Genomic DNA, 20999 nt, shown 5'->3' on the forward strand with positions numbered 1-20999 from the left:
AAAACCAGCCAGAGAGGAAAGGGCGCATGTGCTAAAAACAGCCCCTCGTTCCTCTCCTGGAGGTGCCAAGCAGGTGCGCCCACAGGCTAACGCTTCTGGCTCCTTGATGAGCATCGTGGACGGTCCCTGACCAGCTCCGCGGGAACCTGACTTCTGAGGCCCAGGAAGAAGGCTCTTCCTCAGAACCAGCCCCTCCCTGGGCCTCTACTTGCAGCTGCTTTCAGGTGGCCAGGGGAGCAACTTCTAGCTGTGAGGTCTCTCCAGGCAGTGCAGAGGGCCTGGAAAGTTCTCCTGCAGCCGCTCGTGGACTGCCCGTGACTGGCCCTCTGAGGCCCTCTGGGAGGAGAGGGGAGGGATGCTAAGAGCAGATGCTTCGGGAAGTGTTCTACATGGCACCTCTCCAGTCCCCACTCCGTGGCTGCTGCTGTCTCTGTGGTTGCCCCTTAATTGGGGGCATGAGGCCTGGACTGGGAGGGACCGCACTTGTCATGCCTTGACCTGAAACTTTAGAAAATCGGATGATTCATGTATTGGGTTGGCCAAAAAGTTCGTTTGGGTTTTTCCACAAGATGTTCTGGGAAAACCTGAACGAACTTTTTGGCCAACCCAATATTAGTTTGCTCTGGCTGCTGTAACAAAGTAACCCACACTAGGGGGCTTAAACCACAGAAATGTACTGTCTCACTATTCCAGAGGCAGGAAGTCTGAGATCAAGGTGTGGGCAGGCTTGGTTCCTTCTGAGGGAGGGATCTGTTCCAGGCCTCTCTCCTTGGCCTGTAGATGGCTGCCTCCTCCCTGTGTCTTCACATGGTCTTCCCGCTGTACCATCTATGTCCCAACTTCCTCATCTTCTAAGGGCAGTTGTATTGGATTTGGGCCCACCCTAAGGACCTCATTTTATCTTCATCACTTCTATAAAGACTCTGTCTCCAAATGTAGTCACTTTCTGATGTCCTGAGGGTTAGGGCTTCAACATATGAATTTGCAGAGGACACAATTCAGCCCATAACAACTCTGTAGCCTAGAAAGAAAAGTTACAATCGGCGATGGCCCTCAGCTGTGTTTCAGAGCAGCAGTCTAGGCACAGCACGCTGCTTGATGGACACCCCACACCATTCATCACCCCGCTTTGGCCTGTCACCTCTGCTGTTTGTCCACCTTCCCCACCTGGATCAGTGGAGGCCCAGACCTTGCAGGCAGACAGCCAAGGGGCTACTTGCAAAGCAGGATACTTGAGGGCATCAACTCCCTGCACTGCCACCCTGCCCACTGCACAGTGGGCCTGGTTCATGACGGAAGCCCTCTTGGCTGTCTAGAAAGATCAGATCAGTAGGGATAGCAAGAACCGGAAGGTGACTATCAGCCTGGAGCACCTCCCATGCATGGTCGGAGCAACAGACAGAAACTGGCACCAACTTGAGCTGGGATACTGGGTGCGTCACCGTAGTTCTCCACACCTAATTTTTTTAATCTATAAAATGAAGAAAAGGAAATCTGTCCATTTGTGATCTGAAACCCTACTGAGTGGGTCCAGCCTACAAGAGTCTGGCTGGCTTCATGAGGTCCAGCCATCCAGTGGGTCACCTGACGTGAGGGTGGTTCTTCTTCCACAGACCTCAGGGGAAAAGGCCAGACGTTCCGATGAAGCCAAGACAGTGACCCTCTGCTTGCCTCACCCATTACAGGCATACACTCCCGAGTCTTGGGCATCCAGGGGCTCAAAGCAGTTGTGAGACCTCTGAGTCAGCCTTCCAGTGAGCAGAATGGAGGAGAAATATAATCGCGCCAAGAGCAGTCTTCTTGAACTTTCTTTTTTTTACTGCAACAGTAAGAAATTCTCATCACAACCCCTAACACACACATACACACACACACACACACACACACACACCACAACCTGTACCTTCAAATTATGTCCAGAACCGACCACTTTTCCCCACCATCACCGCTTCCACTTTGGTCCAGGCCACCATCATCTGTCACCAGGTTTATCTGAGAAGCCTCCTAACTGGTTTCTCTGCTTCATCCTCCCCGCACTCCATTACCCGGTTCAGTCATTTCTCAACCCAGTAGTAAGAATGAGTCTATTAAAAGGTTAAGTCAGACTGTGTCACTCCCTGGCTCAAAACCCTCTCATGGCACAACTCAGAGGAAAGTCCAAGTCCTCCCAGGAACTGACCAGGTCCCTTGCCACCTCTGTCCTCGCCTCCTCTTCTTGCCCTCACTCCCCGTGCTCCAGCCATACTGACCTCCTCGTTCCTCACACATGCCAGGGCCTTCCTGATTCCTCTGCTGAGGACCCTTTTCTCCGCTTTGTTGGTTGTTTCTGAAAAGGCTATGGTCGGTGGGAAGGGTCTCCAGCTGTCTTCTCAGGAGCCAAGGGGAGAGTTAAAGTCCCTTCAGTTCAGGATTCCCTGTGCCCACCTCTGCCCTGCCCACAGAATGCCAAAAAGGGCCAGTGCATGCTTCTTGCAACTTCATTAAAAATCATGCTGCTATGAGTTTATTTCTAGATGCTCCATTCGGTTTCGTTGATCTATGTGTCTATCCTTTGCCAATACCATACTGTCTTGATTATTATAGCTGTCAAGTGAGACTGAAAATGGAGAATTATCATACTTGACACCTTTATTCTTTTTCAAATTTGTTTTAGCTCCTCTAGTTCCTTTGTCTTTCTATATGAGTTTTAGAATCAGCTTGTTTGTATGTACAAAAATCCTGCTGGGGTTTTGACTGGTGTTGCATTAAATCTATAAATCATTTCAGTGAGAATTGATGTATTTATTATGTTGAACTTTAACAATCCATAGGCATGGTCTATCATTCTGTTTCTCCAATTCTTTTAGGTTTCCTTTGCTTTCTTTTATCACTCCTTTGTATTTTTCAGCATACAGATCCTGTACCTAATTTGTTATATTTATGCCTAAAAAGTTCATTCTTTTGGAATGATTATAAATTATACTGCTTTTTAAAGTTTCGTTTACAATTTTACATTGCTAGTGCATAGAATTACAGTTTATTTTTCTATATTGACCTTATATCTGCACCCTTGCTATTATTTGTTCTAGGAGGTTTGGTTTTGTTTTGCAGATTCCTTGGGATTTTCTATGTAGGCAATCATGTTACCTGTAAATAGGGACAATTTTATTTCTTCCTTTCCAATACATAAACCTTTATTTCTTTTTCTTGCCTTATTGCACTGCTTAATCCACTGGTGTTGAATTGGAGGGGTAATTGTGGACATCCTTGCCTTGTTCCTGATCATAGGGAGAAAGCAATCCATCTTTCATCATTAAGTATGATGTTAACTGCAGGGTTTTTGCAGATGCCTCTTTATCAGGTTGAAGAAGAGCCCTTCTATTTCTTGTTTGCTGAGATTTTTTAAAAAATCATGAATAGATATTGAATTTTATCAAGTACTTTTTCTGCATCAATTGATAGGATCTTGTGCTTTTTCTTCTTTAGACTGTCAATATTGTGAATTACATTTATCCATTTTTTAACATTGAGCTTCTGAGCTAAATCCCACTTGGTTGTGCTATGGTTTTATATATTGATGGGTTCAATTTGCTAATATTTCATTGAGGATTTTTGTGTCTATGTTTATGAGAAATATTAGTGTGTAGTTTTCTACCCTCTTTGTCTTTGGTATCAGAGTAGTGTTGGCCACACAAAATGTGTTGGGAAGTGTTCCATGCTCTGCTATTCTCTGGAAGGTATTTTATAGAATTGATGTTATTTCTTCTTTAAATGTTTGGTAGAATTTACCATCTGATCCTAGAGATTTCTCTTTTGGAAGGTTTTTAATGACAGCTTTAATTTCTTAAATAGTTAATTGATCTATTTCATCTTGGGTGAGTTTTGCTAATTTGTGATTTGCAAGGAATTGTTTGGTCCATTTTATCTAAGTTATCAAATTCATATGCATAGAGCGGCCCATATTATTCCCTTATTATCTTTTTAATATTTGCAGAGTCTGTAGTGATATTCCCTCTTTCTTCCCTGGGATTGGAAATTTGTGTTTTCTCTCTCTTTTTCTCTTTTTGTCAGTCCTGCTAGAGATTTATCAATTGTTTTGATCTTTTCAAAGAACTAGTTTTCGGTTTGATTGGTTTTATCTATTGCTTATTTGTTTTCCATTTTATTGATTTCTACTCTTTATTATTTCCTTCCTTCTGCTTGATTTGGATTTAGATTGTTTTTCTTTTTCTAAGATGGAAGCTATTGGTTATTACTTGAGAACTCTCCTTTTCTAATGTAAGCATTTAAAGCTATAACTTTCCCTCTAAGCACTGCCATAGATATATCACACAAATTTCAATATGTTGCCTTTTTATTTTCATGCAGTTCGAAATATATTTAAATTTCCCCTGATATTTCCTTTTTGATCCAAAGATTATTTAGAAGTATGCTGTTAACTTTCCCAGTGTTTGATGCTTTTCCTATTACCTTTCTATTACTGAGGTTTCGTTTAATTCCATTATGGTATGAGAGCACACTTTGTATAATTTCAATTCTTTTAAATTTGTTAAGACTTGTAGCATACTGCCTATCTTGGTGAATGTTTCATGTTCACTTGAAAGAACTCTGTATTCTCCTGTTGTTGCATGGAATGTTCTATAAATGTTGGTTCGATCCAGTTGTTTGACATCATTGTTTAATCTATGTGCTTGCTGGTTTTCTGCCTACCAGTTCTATCTATTAAGTGTTGAAAAGTTTCTAACTATAATTGTGGAGTTGTCTGTTTCTCTTTTTAGTTTTGTCAGTTTTTGCTTCGTGTAGTAGAAACTCTTTTGTTAGGTGCATGCACATTTAGCACTGTTCTGTCTCCTTGGAGAATTGATCCTTTTATTGTTATGTAATGTCCCTCTTGATCTTCGGTAATTTTCTCTTCTCTGAAATCTCTTTTGTCTGATATTAATAGAGCCACTCCAGCTTTCTTTTGATTAGTGTTTGCATGGTACATCTTTTTTCTCCTTTAATTTTTACCCTACCTGTATCATTATATTTGAAATGAGTTTCTTGTAGACAGTGTATAGTTGGGTCATGTTCTTCTTTTATTTATCAATTCTGACCATCTTTCTTTTAATCAGTATTTTTAGACCATCTATATTAATGTAATTTTTGATATGTTTGATTAACTCTACCATTTTATTATTTGGTTCCTATTGGTTCCCTCTGGCTTTTGTTCTTCTGTTTGCCCTTTCTTGCCTAACTGGGGGTTATTTGAACATTTTCTAAGTAAAGCCTTTATTTTAGAAAACTTTTAGATTGACAGAAAAGTTGCAATGATAATACAGAGAGAGTTCTCATATCCCTCACCCAGTTTCCTCTAATGCCAACAGCTTACATTACTATGATGTTTGTCAAAATCAAGAAGCCAAAAATCGGCACACCTTTATTAATTAAACTCCAGAATTTATTTAGATTTCACCAATTTTTCTACTCATCCTGTTTTTCTATTCTGAGAGTCAATCCAGAATACCACATTGCATCGAGTCATAGTGTTATTTGAACTTTTTGGTATTCAATTTTAATTTATCTATTGTGATTTTGACTGTATCTCATGTAGTTATTTTAGTGGTTGCTCTGGGTATTATAAAATATATACATAACTCTTCACCATCAATTTGGAATGAATGATTTGCCACTTTAATTGGGATGTACAAAATCTACCACTGTTTAAAATCTTTTACCTTCCCTCTTCTTGTGCTATATCCATCTTGTATATTATATCAATGTGTATCAAAACCCCCAGAAGATAACGTTATAATTTTTGCTTTCAACGGTCAAACATATTTTAAATATCTCAAAATAGAAGAATAATCTATTGCATTTACTCAGTTGTTGACCATTTCTGTTGCTCTTCCTTTATTTCTGATATTCCAAGTTTTCTTCTGTTATCATTTCCTTTTGGTTTGAGAAACTTCCTTTAGCAGTTCTTTGAGAGCTCTGTGGTTACAAATTCCCTTAATTTTCTATCATCTGAGAATATCTTAATTTCACCTTCATTTATTTCTGAAGTATACTTTTGCTCAATTTAGAACTGTGTTCACAGGTTTTGTTGTTGTTGTTTTTAGCACTTTAAAAATGTTGTGCCACTTCCTTTTGGCCTCCATCATTTGTGTGAGCTATCTGCAGTCATTCAAACTGTTAAATTGTTGTTTCCCTATAGGTAATGCTTTGTTTTTCTCAGGCAGCTTTCAAGAGTTTTTCATTTTTAGTTTTCACCAGTTTATGAGGTGTCTAGTCATGGATTTCTTTGGGTTGGTCCTATTTTGGATTCACTCAGCTTCTTGAATACATAGGTTTATGTCCTTTGCCAAACTTGGGAAGCTTTCAACCATTATTTCTTCAAATATTTTCTCAGTGTTGCACTCTTTCTCCTCTCCTCTGGGTCTCTGATGATGTAAATGCTAGACCACACAGCTCCCTGAGGCTCTATTCATTTTTTTCCAGTATTTTTTCTGTCTGTTTTTCAGATTGGATAGTTTCCATTGATCTCTCTTTACATTCACAGGCTCTTTTTGCCCAACCTCTGCTATAGTCTGTTCTAAGTACAGCAGCCAGAATGATCCATTTAAAGCTGAAGTTGGAGCAATTCCTTCCTCTGTTTGGAACCCTCCATCTCCCTCACAATGTCCTTACAGAGTCCAGGTTTTACAGTGGCCTACAGGGACCTACACAATCTGGCCCTTACTGCCTCCCTAGTTTCATCTCACAGTTCTAGCCTCCCTTGCTCATTTGATTCTGGCCACATTGGCCTCTTTGCTGTTCCTCTAATATTCCAGCATGCTTCTGCTTCCTAGCCTTTGCACTGGCTGGTCTTGTTCCCTAGGACAGTCTTTCCAGCTGCCCACAGGGCTGACTCCCTCACCTCTAAAAGTCTTTGCGTAACTGTCCTCTTTTCAATGAGATCTTTCATGACCACCCTCTCTGAAATTGCAGCCCCACTTTTGCCATTTTCTGCTTTATTTTTCTCCTACTATATTATCTAACATAATATATAATGTATTCATTAATCCTCTAGAATGTGAGCTCCATGAAGGCAGGGGTTTTTTTGGCCTGTTTCCTCCTGTACATTCATGGCCTGACCCATAGTAGATGTTTGGTAAATATACGTTGAAAGAATGAGTTAAAATATCCCCGGGGTCTGCTTCAACTGTAGCCCGTAGAAGACAGAAGCTTTAGCTTCTTATCGAGTGTTTTGAGTCTGGCCATTGAAAAGTTCCTGAGTATTTACAAGAGCAGATTGGATGTCATTGATGGTGTAGGATCTTCTAAAAGAAATCAATGGTTTAGACACCTGCTGTTACTGCATCCTCCTAGAACTGAGTACCAGAAATGCCAAGAGTGTGAGGTTCTGCACAGATTGACTCTTTGCAAGGTGTTGGAAACAGGTACCAAATTAGAAACTGAGAGCTTTGTACTTGGATTGATTCACAGGTTTCAGCTTTTCAACTTCCCAAGCACTGCTGCTGCTGCTAGTTTCTGAAATATCTCACGAAGCACCAGCACAGCGCTTGCGAGCGTGTGCACATGCTCACACAGGCACACACGTGCTGCCTTACCCCAGGTGCTGCTCTGACATAACCTATTCCCCATCCCAGCTGAAGTCTGGAGTGTTCAGATGACTGTTCAAAGGGGCTTCTGCCAGGACAGAATTTCCCAAGCTCCCCGGTTCCCGAGGGAATGAGGTGTGTCTGATGGTGTCCGCAGTTCCCTCCCACATCTGTCAGTACAGTAATATATGGCAGATAATAGGATTTCACTGCATTGTGGTGGTTTAAACAGGCATGACAAGATTGTGATTTCAAACCTGTATACGTTGTAGACACCTAAGCGATTGTGGCTTCTCCTCCATCTTACTGGCAGGCAAGGTGAAACAGCCTGGTGATTCTTTTTTTTTTTTTTTTTTTTGTAGGTTAGAGCTTTAGTTTTTTAACAAGTTTATTGAGATATAGTTTGCATGCTATACAATTTACCAATTTAAATTGTAAAATTCGACAGATTTTAGTATTTTCAGAGTTGTGCAGCTATCACCACAATCAATTTTAGAACACATCTTCATCCACAGAATGGATGTACCAATTAGCAGCCAGTTCCTATTTCTCCCCAACATCTCATTCCCAGCCCTAGGCAAACACTAATCTACCTTCTGTCTCTATAGGGTTACCTATTCTGGAGATTTCACATAAATGGAGAACCATGCAATATATGGTCTGTGACTTCTTTCACTGAGCCTGTTTCTAAAATTCATTACCATTATAGTATACACCAGTACATCATTCCTTTTTACTGTTAAATAATACTTCATTACATAGATATACCACATTTAGTTTTTCATTCATCAGTTGATGGACATTTGGATTTTTCCCACTCTTTGGCTATTACAAATAATGCTGCTTTGGACCCATCCACAAGTTTTTTGTTTCTTTTTTAACATCTTTATTGGAGTATAATTGCTTTACAATGGTGTGTTAGTTTCTGTTTTACAACAAAGTGAATCAGTTATACATATACATATGTTCCCATATCTCTTCCCTCTTGCGTCTCCCTCCCACCCTCCCTATCCCACCCCTCTAGGTGGTCACAAAGCACCGAGCTGATCTCCCTGTGCCATGCGGCCGCTTCCCACTAGCTATCTACTTTACGTTTGGTAGTGTATATATGTCCATGCCACCCTCTCACTTTGTCACAGCTTACCCTTCCCCCTCCCCGTGTCCTCAAGTCCATTCTGTAGTAGGTCTGTGTCTTTATTCCCGTCCTACCCCTAGGCTTTTCATGACATTTTTTTTCTTAGATTCCATATATTTGTATTAGCATACAGTATTTGTCTTTCTCTTTCTGACTTACTTCACTCTGTATGACAGAAGCAACTGACAAAGGATTAATCTCCAAAATTTACAAGCAGCTCATGCAGCTCAATAACAAAAACACAAACAACCCAATCCAAAAATGGGCCGAAGACCTAAATAGACATTTCTCCAAAGAAGATATACAGACTGCCAACAAACACATGAAAGGATGCTCAACATCATTAATCATTAGAGAAATGCAAATCAAAGCTACAATGAGGTATCATCTCACACCGGTCAGAATGACCATCATCAAAAAATTTAGGGGCTTCCCTGGTGGCGCAGTGGTTAAGAATCTGCCTGCCAGCGCAGGGGACACGGGTTCGAGCCCTGGTCCGGGAAGATCCCACATGCCGCGGAGCAGCTAAGCCCGTGCACCACAACTACTGAGCTTGCGCTCTAGAGCCCGCGAGCCACAACTAATGACGCCTGTGTGCCTAGAGCCCGTGCTCCGCAACAAGAGAAGCCACTGCAATGAGAAGCCCGCGCACCGCAACGAACAGTAGCCCCCACTCATCGCAACTAGAGAAAGCCCGCGTGCAGCAACGAAGACCCAACGCAGCCAAAAATAAATAAATAAATTTATAAAAAAAAAAAAAAAAAAAAAATTTAGAAACAATAAATGCTGGAGAGGGTGTGGAGAAAAGGGAACCCTCTTGTACTGTTGGTGGGAATGTAAATGGATACAGCCACTATGGAGAACAGTATGGCGGTTCCTTAAAAAACTACAAATAGAACTACCATACGACCCAGCAGTCCCACTACTGGGCATATACCCTGAGAAACCCATAATTCAAAAAGGGTCATGTACCAAAATGTTCATTGCAGCTCTATTTACAATAGCCAGGACATGGAAACAACCTGAGTGTCCGTCAACAGATGAATGGATAAAGAAGATGTGGCACATATATACAATGGAATATTACTCAGCCATAAAAAGAAACGAAATTGAGTTATTTGTAGTGAGGTGGATGGACCTGCAGCCTGGTGATTCTTAGGGTCTAGACCTGACCCTCAGCCCTTCCTCCCCTCCACAGTGGGAGATTGGCCTTGTACCCCGTTTTGGAACCTCTCCCTTTCTGCCATGGCCCTGCGTCTGCAGGAATCTAGTCTCCAAAGACTACCAAGTTCTGTGAAGGATATCATCGGCTGGGTTTGTCACGCAGAATGGTTACTTTAGGTGCTTTGTTTCTCGTGTGTCTATGTTAACACTGAGTTGCAGACACGCTTGTCAGTAGAACCTGAGGAAAACGAGAGCCCTTTTCCTGTAGTATACACCTACGCTCACAATTGCATGTATTGTTTTATGGATCCCAGAGACTCCAGAGAACACAGGTCAAGAATACCACGTCCACTGGGTCAGTGATTTATTTTTTAAATCAGCTTTACAGATGTATAATTAACATACAAAATGCACACATTTGAAGTGTACAGTTTGATGAGTTTTGACAAATGTGTGCACCTATGTGAACACTACCCCACTAAGATAAAGGAAATTTCCGTCTCCCTAGAAAATTCCCCGTGCCCCTCTCCAGTCAAAACATCCACCAGCGAAGGTAATCACTATTCTGACCTCCATCAACATAGATGTGTTTCGCCTGTTCTAGAACTTTATGTAAATGGAATCACACAGTTTGTGTTTTTATGTATCTGGCTCCTTTCACTTACCATGTTTTTGAGATTCATCCATGTTGTTGCATGGATCTATAGTTTGTTCCTTTTTATTGCTGAAAAATATAGATATACCACAAATAGTTTATCTGTTCACCAGTTGATGGGCATTTGGGTTATTTCCAGGTCTGGGGCATTGCAAATAAAGCTTCTCTGAGCATTCATGGACAAGTCTTTGGATGTATGATTTTTTTCCCCTTGGGTAAATACCCAGGAGTGGGAATGAAAGCGTATGTTTAAGTCTTTAGGAAACTGTTCAACTTTTGCAAATTTTCCGAAGTTTTTTTAAAAACCATTTTACATTCCCATTAGCATTGTAGAAGAGTTCCAGTTGCTTTTTGCACGTCAAAAGATTTCAAGGAAAAGGTAAACATTAGCTCTCAGGGCTGACTGTAGTGGTGGAAATTCAGGTTTCAGTGGTGGAAGGGAGCATTTAGAGTTTAGGGAGTTTATCAGAACCCCACAAATCACACCAGTTGCTGTCCCTGATTCCTCCAGGAATGAACTTCCTGATACATATGTGCACAACAGGAAAGGAGCCAAGGAAAGGAAGTGGTCGTATGGAGACTGAGTAGGGCAGGGCAAGGTGGAAAGAGCACGGGACTTATAACAAAAAAACCTAAGTTCAAGTCCCAGTTCTGCCATGGACCGGCTAGTGATTTGACCCTTGCCCTGTGTCTCAGTGTTCCCATCTGTGGAATAGGGATCACAAGGCCCACGCTGCCTGATTCACAGGATGACAGGGAGGTCTAAGCCTGACAGAGGGGCCACATGTGCAGAAGCTTTACCAAGGGCAGGATTCTGATGGCATTGATGGCGCCCGTACAACTGCTCAGACTCTCAGAATTCTAGAGCTTTGGGGTTCAGGCAGAGAGGCGGAGTGAAGCTGCAGATGGCATCACTTCCTGGGCAGGAGCAAACTCTTATATAGAAGAGCATCCTGCCCTGCTCCCAACCTAAAGTCTTGGACGGGGTGTGAGCAGGTTGCAGGGCTGGGCCTGGGGCTGCCAAGCAAGCCAAGAGACCCAGACTCAAAGTCTGCTGAATCCCCCACCCCCTTGCTTAACATCTCGAGCCTCAGGCCCCTGTATGCAGAATGGGGTAGTGATATCCCGAAGGTTGAAGGATTAAATGAGTCAAAGAGGGAATTCCCTGGTGGTCCAGTGGTTAGGACTCTGCACTTCCACTGCAGGGGGCACGGGTTCAATCCCTGGTCCGGGAACTAACATCCCGCATGCTTCACAGCACGGCCAAAATAAATACATGAGTCAAAGAATATGGATGAAGTACCAGGCCCAGGGTTGAGCAGAGAAGAGCTTCCCACACATTAGTGGCCACTGGATAAGAAGGTAGAAACTACCTTCACAGCACACTAGCCACATGTCCTTGACAGGCTAGAGGTTACTTCTCCTCCTACCTCAGGTGTGAGCCCTGGGAGACACACTCTGAAATGGAGATGGAGATGTGAGTGCAAAGAGGTTCATTGAGGAGGGCCCTTGGGATACACAGCAATGGAGGCGGGGCGGGGTAAAAGAGGCAGGACTGGGCTAAGGGAGGGGTTGAGCTGCAATGCAGTCGCAAAGGAGACCTCGGTGGACCCCCAGGGAGCAGAGGATCTGGGGTGGCTCTGTGGAGCTGGTCTGAGGAATTGAGGCAAGATGGCGGGCCTTTATACCCCTGCGTGAGCCTGTCATTGAATATGGGTCGCCCCCAGGAAGGGGGTATGACCTTAATGACAGTTTCTAGAGGGGCATTAAGTGTTGTACACCTTAAATACATACAGTCTTCATTTAAAATTTTTTATATGTGAACTGTCTGCTGTCCATACTCCCAGCAGCTGGGGGAATGACTGCCTCAGTCATGAAGGGCCGTCTGGACAGCACACCACAACATACCTTGCCCCACCTCAGTTTCCTCATCTGTAAAATGGGGATACTAATAGTGTCTACCTCACTGGATTAAAATGAGGGTAAAAAGAGTTAATAGATACAAAGTCGTTTAAACAGTGGCTGGTGCATATTATTCCTGGTACTAGCATTTTAGAAAACTTTCAATAAATCCTTCTTTATCAGATGAATAGATAGATGAAGGAGCTCTCTCAACCCTGTCCAGAATAAAAGACAAATGTCATGTTTGCCCATTTGGGAAATAAACTCACTAGCCAGGTGACAAAGCATTTGGCTGGAAAGCAGAGGGTTCAATATATTTGAAACCTTGGGACTCATGCTTAGAGGAAATTGAAATCTCCCTTTCTAAACCTTAGCTGCACTTGAGGGTCCGGCATTCCCCGCGTAGGCATTGCCAAAGTCCTTTATACTCAGTGTGCCGAGCTGCAGTATGGGGATCTGACAGCTGAAGACAGCTCGGCAGGGTGCAGGAAGGCAGACATTTAATGTGCTTTGACAATACAAAGGGTTATATAAACGACCCAGTTTCTATAATTTTGCTGTAACTGTCATGGGAATTGCTATAGACAGATACGGAGAAGGCCCTGTTTATGCACTTAAACTTTAAAAGGTTTAACCACTAAACACACAGTCTTCTCTTCCCTTTCTCTTCTCCCAGTCCTGCATTTAAATTGTTATCAGAGCTGGGGTGTGGGGAGAGGGGACAGCAGCTGGAATAATGGGTTGCCTTTATCTGCCCCCTTCCCGGACCAGAGCCCCACTGGCCAGCCTCCTCGGGGAGATTGCCTTACCTGCTCCCCGCGACAAGATGCAGAGACGGGGGAGGGATGGCAGGAAGTGAAATGTGCCCGCTCTGAGCTCACGGCTTTTGCCCAATTTAAATCTGGTTCCCGTCCCAGTGTTCAAAGCACGTCGCTGTTTGATTCTTGCCATCTCATCTTAGAAGACTTTTCCCAAGGTGGAGGTGGGGAGAGTTCTGAAACCAGAGAGGCAGGAGGTGGAGGGTTTATACAGGCAGATACCACAGGCTTCCAAGCTAAGTGCCTTAGCGGGGAAAGCTCCTGGCTGCGGCTGACATTTCTCAGACAGGAGATCAATAAGTGGGCAGAGCTTGAAAAGCAAATCATGCTTCCACCTGCCCTGGGGAACCCTCAGCAACTGTCATGGCGGAGGAAGCATCCCAGAGGAGGCCAGAAAAGACAGGGAGGGACTCAGATAGCCTTGATAAAGCCGAGACGGGGGCCAGGGAAATCGGGACTGCCCACGGAGATGAAAGGGGCAAATGCCGGGATTCCCACCACCCCTGCCCTTCCTTCACAGCTCTTGCTGAGTGTGTTAAGAGCCCTGACTTCTGCCTCCCAGGTAAAACCAGGCACTTGGAGATGAGTTTGCAGCTGATGTGCCTTTTCCGGCCCCAGTGAGCCTGGCGCAAGCATGGAAAGCTGCCCCAGCTGGGAGACCCTGTCTCTGTGGACGAGTCCCTCCAAATTCCCTGCCCCACTAGCACCCAGGAAGATTTCTCCATGCTCCACTCAGATCTGCAAAGGAATTTTCTATAGCAGACTGGAGCCTTCTCATGAGCCCAACGTGCCTTTGCACGTGCGTGTGTGTCCATGGGAGGGCACACGCACACACATGGAAGTGGGCCACAGAACTGGAAGTCAGTATTAAACTTGGCTCTGACCTGGTAAGCCTGTTTTACTCCAGTCAGTTAAACAGTCTCTTTTGGAAATCCAGACTCCTTTGCTTGAAATAGTTACTCTTTCCATTTTGTTCTCCCCCTCTTGATCCTCTCCAAGATCACACCTGGGTATGGGGAGGGAGTATGTCACATCCTTACGGTTGGGGGGGGTCAGGATCCATTCGGCGCCACTGTTCCACTCTCTGGGTCCTTCATGCCGCCACAGCAATAGATGTTCACAGTGCCAGCAACTGCTGAAGTCAGTGGTTAGTGATCTTGCAGTATCCTCTCCCAGGGCCTTGTGGCCCTCCCTGGTGGCTAGGGTCCTCCTCAGCCCTGGCTGCTATTGAAGACCCCGTGAGGCATGGCCATGATCTTATTTAGTCTCCCGCTCAGGTAGCCCAACCAATTCCCTTGACTCTAGGATCTCTTTCAGTCCATGGTGGTGACCCCTCTGGTGAGCTCTTCAGCTAGCATCTTGCCAACATCTGTGTTCTCCTAGGGGGCTTGTAGGCATGTGTGGGATTTCTCGCATGCCAAGTATTTCCCAGGATATCTCAGGGATGCTAACTGGGGCTTGCTGTCTGCCTAACCACTCCCTGCCCTAGGTGATTGAAGGTGTACCGTGCTGGGTGGGCTCCTCCTGGAGTCCCAGGCAGAGTGGATGACTGCACTTCTGCTCTTGGCTTTCACTTTCACTCCCATCAGACAACTCTCTGCTCTGAAACTTTGGTACAGAGAGGGCCCGAAGGAGCAGACTTTTCCGGTCTGGTTAGGACTCCTCCACTCATGTCACATTTTTGTCTTCATGACCCAAGCTTCTGCATGGTGTAGCTTTAATGGTGAAAGGTGGGCAGAGAAAGAAATGGCTTCTTTCTTAGCCTGGGTTCTCTTGAAAGGAGAGCATGACACAAGGTCCTGGGTGAAGGTAGTTTATTTAAGAGGTGATCCCAGCAATTAAGAGTGAAGAAAAGGAGAGAGTGATTTAGGGAGGAAAGAAACACGAATATAACAGAGGGCAACAGGGGCTGATTTCACAAGAAGTGTAGGGAATGCCTTGCAGAATTATCCACTGGAAGGACAGAAGGCTGAGGCATTTAGCCACTAGCTGCCATCTGACCCTGGCTGAGGATTGCCGCTGGGGGTGCTAACTCCATCCAACTTCTGAACTGCGCGCACACACACACACACACACACACACACAGAGAGAGAGAGAGAGAGAGAGAGAGAGAGAGAGAGAGAGAGAGAGAGAGAGAGAGCGCAGGCAAACTCCCATATGGGTGGAGAAGGCCCGGGGGCAGAAAGAAGATGAACACTCTCGGCTTGAGATGAGTGTACCCACTGCAGACGCGGCTGAAATGACACGTGGGCCAAGGCGATGATGAGGGTCACCAGATGTGTCTGATACACTTCCTCAAAGGGAATTTAAATGAGGAGGAATTTTTTAGAACATATTACTGATTACAGTAGCCTTAAAGAACTTCTGGTCTAATCTCCTTGTTTTAAAGGGGGGAAAACCAAGGCCCTAAGAAGTCGCGACGTACCCAAGGTCAAAATAGTAGAATGCTGAGCCATAAGTAGAACTTGGATGCCAGAGACCCATGTAGAGCTCTTTCTGGTGTATCACACTGATCCATTCAACAACAATTATACATTTATTCACTGCATATGGTTTTCAGAGCATTACAAAGTATAAGACAGAATTCCTGCTTTCAAGGAATTTGCAACCTAGATGATGAGAGAAGTTTGGTCTTTGGTCATCATGTGTACTTGTTAGGAAGGAGACTGGCTTATGTACCCTATTCAATCAGACGGTGCTCCAGAAACATAAGGAAGAGACAAAAGGGGCCCAGAAAATACAGAGTAACCGTGGTAAATATGCATTCAGAAAACTTTGAGTATTAATCTGAGCTCAGGTGTAGAACTTCAAGAAAGCGGCCCCATGATGCCTGCCTTTGGGCATTGATGCCTTTGTGAAATCCTCTCCCCGTCAAGGGTGGGCTGGACCCAGTGACTCACTTCTAACAGATAGAATATGGCAGAAGCGCTGGGATGTCACTTCCAAGATTAAGCTGTGAAAAGACTGGCTCCTGTTCTGGGTCCTTTCCCTCACTCTCTCTTGCGTTTCTTGCTCTAGGAGTAGCCAGCCACCACGTCCTAAGGCAACCCTGCAAAGAGGCCCACGTGCGTGAGCCGGAGGCATATCTTCTGAGGCCTGCCAGCAGCCAGGCCAGTGGGCTTGGGAGCAGGTCCTCCACCAGTCGAGCCTTGAGATGGGACTGGAACCCTAGCAATACTTTGATTGCAGCCTTGTGAGGGACGCTGAGCCAGAGGACCCGGCTAAGCCACATGCAGATTCCTGACCGTCAGAGACTGTGAGTTAATTGGGTTTTTTTTTCCTGTCTCTGTTTAGCTGCTTTTTTTTGGAGTAATTTGTTGCACAGCAATAGATAACTAATACAGAAGGCATTGCATTAGAAGCTGGCAGTGAAAGCATGAGTAGTATATGGACTTGGGAGCAAGTGACAGAAATCTATTCAAACTGTCTTAAGCAAAAAGGAGCACGTATTGGAAGGGTTTGTGGTTCTCTCCCAGAACTCGAGGGCAGGGAGAGCAGCAGGACCCATAAGGAATGGAACCAGGGCTTAAAATCTACTGGGAAACAGGTGAGTGAGCCATTTTCCCCTGGCCCTCTCTATGAGGCCCTTAAATCCTTGGGTCCCAGCAACTGGCATTTTCTATTTCTTCTTGTACATGGGAAAAATCGGACCTACCTCGAGGCCCTGACACGTTCTCTCCATTCAGGCACGACAGATACTTACTTAAATTCCCAGTTCCTGGAAGAGACTTATCAAATAGTACAACTCAGATCAGCCATCCATTTTTGGTTCCCACCAATGGAGGCTAGCAGATGGGGTTATGGGGCTGGCTGCCCACACAGAAGGGACCTTCGAGAAGAAGGTATGGGAGATGCAGGCAAAGTAGGCAACCAATTAGTTGAACTGCCCTCAAGAAGCTTGCAATGGATGTTGAGCGAGTCTGGTAAGAGAACCGTATTCCAGGGTCCACTTGGCTGGCTTCTCAGGAGCCAGCACTCTTCCCTGGGCTTTAGTTTCCTCATCTGTAAGATGAGCAAGTTGACCCCAGATGATCTCTAATGGCCCTGCCAGCTTTGAAGTTCTGTGTCTCTAAGAGAAAGAGAAAGCAGAGGTGGCATCTCCAGACACACTCATGGAATTGTGGTGCCTGGCATCGTACGACCACATGGCCTAGGTCTCTGGCATGCGGGGAAGGTGCTCAGCACAGGGAAAGGGCGAGTGAGGACAACACAGAGATCGGCCTTAAGAACAATCAAACCACAAAACAAAGCTTTTGTAACAAAAGTTGTGTTTGGGGCAAAGACACAGATACACAGAGGTTTATAAGCAGCTCAGTGGCCTTGCGCCTTATGTAGTCAAAAGCTACCTGGACAATTGACAAAGCAGAACATTTTAAAAATAGAAAGCCAATTTTACCCCCAAGCCTGTGCTGTCTTCCTGCAGAAGGTTCTTGGGATGACCAGAGTGGCTTTTCAAATCATGGGCTGGGGCGCACCCACAGGCAGTGTTGGTCTCGTGCACCCACCCTCCCACTTTTCCATCCTGCACACACGCACGCACGCGTGCACGCACGCACGCGCGTGTTCTCCCGAGTCTTGGTCTCAATCATTCCTCGCCATGCTTTCTCCCAGCCACTCAGAGCTCAGTGTGCTACTGACATCAGCACATCTGGAGAGCAGCCCCCATCAGCCGGCTCCCTGCCTTGCGTCATTTGCATGTCACTGCCTCATTCCAGCATTGGTGGAGATTTGGGGTTTTTTTTTCATTATTCTCGGTGTAGAAACACCCTCCTACCCTTCACATTGCCATTAGCTGGAAGGAGAAATGGGTGGAAAGAATTACCTCTGTGTGGGTCAAGCCTCAAACAGAAGCTGTGACTCAGCTCTGGAATCTGATAAGGAGGTGCCTTTCTAGGAAACGGGACTTGTGCAAGGAATACCAATTTGATGTGGCAGACGCATTTTTCCTTTCCTGTTTCCCCCCTTTTCACAAAGCAAAGCACAGGATATGCTAAGGGGCTGAGAACCCAGCCCCTCTGTGAGGGCGGGGAAGCCGCCTCCCTCACCAGTGAAGATGGGTTAGTTAATGCCTGTTAAATACTTTAAAATGAAATATCTCCTGTACCCAAATACTCAGTCTGATCATAGCCCTAGGTCTGATGTCATGGGCAGGGAAATGTAGTTCTAGGCAGACATGTGGGAAAAGGGAAAGGCATTAGGGCCTTGCCCAATGGTGAGTGATGGGAAGGGAGGGGCAGAGAGAGAGAAAGAGACACAGGGGCAAGACTCAGAGAAGAGGGGGGCAGAGCGTGGGGTGGAGAGGAGAGGGAGGGGGGGCGGTTAGGGAGAATTCCGATTATTAGCAGGATCAGAGAGTTGTAGCTTTCCCTTATATTTCTGTGGAACCTGCTGAAAACAAACGCAGTCTTGGAAAAGATAAGGTTTACCCTTAAAAAGAAAAGCTGCTTTTCTAAGTTAAGGTGTCAGGGCTTGTTTTAGTTGGCTTTTCTTTATCTGTTTACTTATTTGGTTAGTAAGTTGCTTGGTTGGCTGCATTTTGTCGTTTCAGTTTAGCATCCGACAAAATAGGACGCGTTTGAATTTTGCCAAGGTGGTTCTTTCTTTTGGCCTGAAATGCGGCCTGATTACCCGCCCCAGCTGTGGGAAGACACAGGCCTTCCCTCATGTTAATGGCAGGTCCAGTGTGCCTGGACACCCCTGGACTCTGTGCCTGTCTTTGTTCCTCTTGGAAAGACGTGTGCTTGGCTGTCACTCCAGCTGCCCTCTGGTTGCGGGCAGCTGAGGTTTGCTCTTCCCCGTTGGTGATGCTGAGCCTGCTAAGTTGGATTCCCTTCCTGATCTGTAGGGGAGAGGACACAAGGCAGCTCGGGGATAGCAAAGATAACGAGCAATGACAAGAGAGGGCTCCTGTCAGGGGAAACCTGACAAAGAGAAGGTGTGAGTGCTGCTGAGTCTGTGAGCTATCCACCCTGGAGGCTGTCAAGGCTGAGGCCGGAAGATGCTCACCCAGAAGGAGTAGCACGATCATTTATTTATTCATTCATTCATTTGTTCATCCTTTTCTCTTTCTTTCCCTTCCTTCCTTCCTTCCTTTCTTTCTTTCTCATTTCTTCTCTCTTCATTCATTCATTCTCCATTCTTTTATATGTTCGTCCATTCACTCTGCATTCTTCAACTATAATAGCTATTCATTCTGCGTTTTTTATATATCTGTTCTTTCAACAAACATGTATTGAGTACCTTCTGTGTACCAGGTACTATTCTAGGTTCTGGACTTACATTGATCTGAAACTAACACAATATTGTAAATCAACTATACATCAATTTTTTAAAAAAGACTTAAAAAAGATAAATAAGACAAAGATGCTCACTTAAAGGAATCAAACACATGCCCAAATAACCATAATATGGATGAAGCATAATACTTGTCCTAATAGAGGTACCAGTGAAGTTCTCTGGGAGCTCAGACAAGAAGGGCTGCATCAAGCTGGAGGGAGCTCAGAGACTTCGTAGAGGGGGCGGCATCTGCGTTGAGCCTGGAGAGATGGAAGGAATTTTCCCACACGGCCACAGGGGATTGGCAAGAATACAACTGGCAGCAGTTCAAGGAAGGCCGTGGAGGCAAGATGTTGGATAAATGCCAGGAAGGGCAGGCCACTCAGGCTGACGGGAGAACAGGGCAGAGCAAGCAGGACCAGGAGATGGGCCAGAAGGCTGGGGGCTCCAGAGGCTGCACCACTGTCGTCTCCCACATGGCCCACCACATGGACATGGGAAAGCAGAAGTGTCTCCAAAGGCCACAGTTAACACCTGGTCACTCGAGAGAAGCAGGACGAAAAGGCTGCGTGCATGGGGCGCAGGTCTCCTAGACTCTTTTCCCATCAGCCATTCAGCCTAGATGAGTTTGTCACATTTGCTAATTTTTTTTTCTTTTTTTTTTTTTGGTGCTACGCGGGCCTCTCACTGTTGTGGCCTCTCCCATTGCGGAGCACAGGCTTCGGACGCGCAGGCTCAGCGGCCATGGCTCACGGGCCCAGCCGCTCCGCGGCACGCGGGATCCTCCCGGACCGGGGCACGAACCCGTGTCCCCTGCATCGGCAGGCGGACTCTCAACCACTGCGCCACCAGGGAAGCCCACATTTGCTAATTTCTATCAAAGAATCGTGTATCCTAGTCCAAGCTTGAAAGGCAAAATAATTAAGAGCGCTGGGTCTGGGTTTTGTATTTCACAGACCAATATAATGTTTTAAAAATCAAGGAGACTGCCATAATGATGTCAACTTTTAATTTTGGCAAGAAAGAATATACTCAGAATTTGCCAATTCACTATCACCATCTGTGGTGAGGACTGCTAATTGCCTACCGAGTATCCATTTTCCTCTCCTGCCTGATAAACAAAACACTATTTTATTTGGGGCAGCAATATGGTCACATCAAAACCACATTGTCCAGCCCATATTGGTCACTGGGTAGAACGTCTGGGACAGCGCTTAAAGGGGGCTGACTGATCGGCATGCATTTTCCCCCTTCGTCTCTGGTTCCTTCTTCCGATTTAAAATCACGACCTTTGTGAGACCACATGTACAAGCATCAGGTTGAACACGGGGCTCGCTCTGAGGGGCTTGCAACTTTCCATAGGAAGCAAGGAGCAACGCGCCCGCCCCGGGCTTAGAACCCTCCACATCTCTCTTGGTGTTTCTAGTTCCTTCCATTGCTGCCCTCCTCATGTTTGACCCCGGTATGTGTGTGAGGGGAGTGAGCAT

The 20999-nt window shown here is 45.2% G+C and overlaps 1 long non-coding RNA gene across 1 annotated transcript in view; it reads left to right on the forward strand.

Moving 5' to 3' along the window:
- Positions 1-20999, forward strand: part of LOC116748123 — a 222801-nt gene that overhangs the window by 48219 nt on the left and 153583 nt on the right. Inside the window, exon 4 of the long non-coding RNA XR_004348168.1 lies at positions 16255-16492. This is a non-coding gene — a long non-coding RNA (uncharacterized LOC116748123). The remainder of the gene's footprint in view (positions 1-16254; positions 16493-20999) is intronic.

Source organism: Phocoena sinus, chromosome X (genome assembly GCF_008692025.1).
Source record: "Phocoena sinus isolate mPhoSin1 chromosome X, mPhoSin1.pri, whole genome shotgun sequence".
Lineage (NCBI taxonomy): Eukaryota > Metazoa > Chordata > Mammalia > Artiodactyla > Phocoenidae > Phocoena > Phocoena sinus.